Source organism: Buceros rhinoceros, unplaced genomic scaffold (genome assembly GCF_000710305.1).
Source record: "Buceros rhinoceros silvestris isolate BGI_N320 unplaced genomic scaffold, ASM71030v1 scaffold15723, whole genome shotgun sequence".
NCBI classification, from domain to species: Eukaryota; Metazoa; Chordata; class Aves; order Bucerotiformes; family Bucerotidae; genus Buceros; species Buceros rhinoceros.
Genome location: NW_010401924.1, coordinates 1,751 through 2,053, shown reverse-complemented (window position 1 = coordinate 2,053; position 303 = coordinate 1,751).

Below are 303 nucleotides of genomic sequence, written 5' to 3'. Positions count from 1 at the left end.
CATGTCCTTTTGCCGTCAGCGGCAGCCTCTCCCACACAGCCCCGCTGCAGCACTGACACCTCCGCCCCCGGCTCGGCTCGCAGATGCTCTGTGTGGGGCCCCTGGGCACAGCCTGCCACCAGCCTGGCCCCACACACCCCGACACCGGGGACAACACCCCCTGCGCCTGGCCGCAGGGACAGGCTGAGCTTATATCAGGTATCTTCAGCTGCTGCTGGGCAGAGATTTGTGGTTTTAGGGAGGGTGAGTGCTGGGGCTTGGGGCTGCAGAGCTGATAAGCTGAAAGAGGGAAGCGAGTGAAGG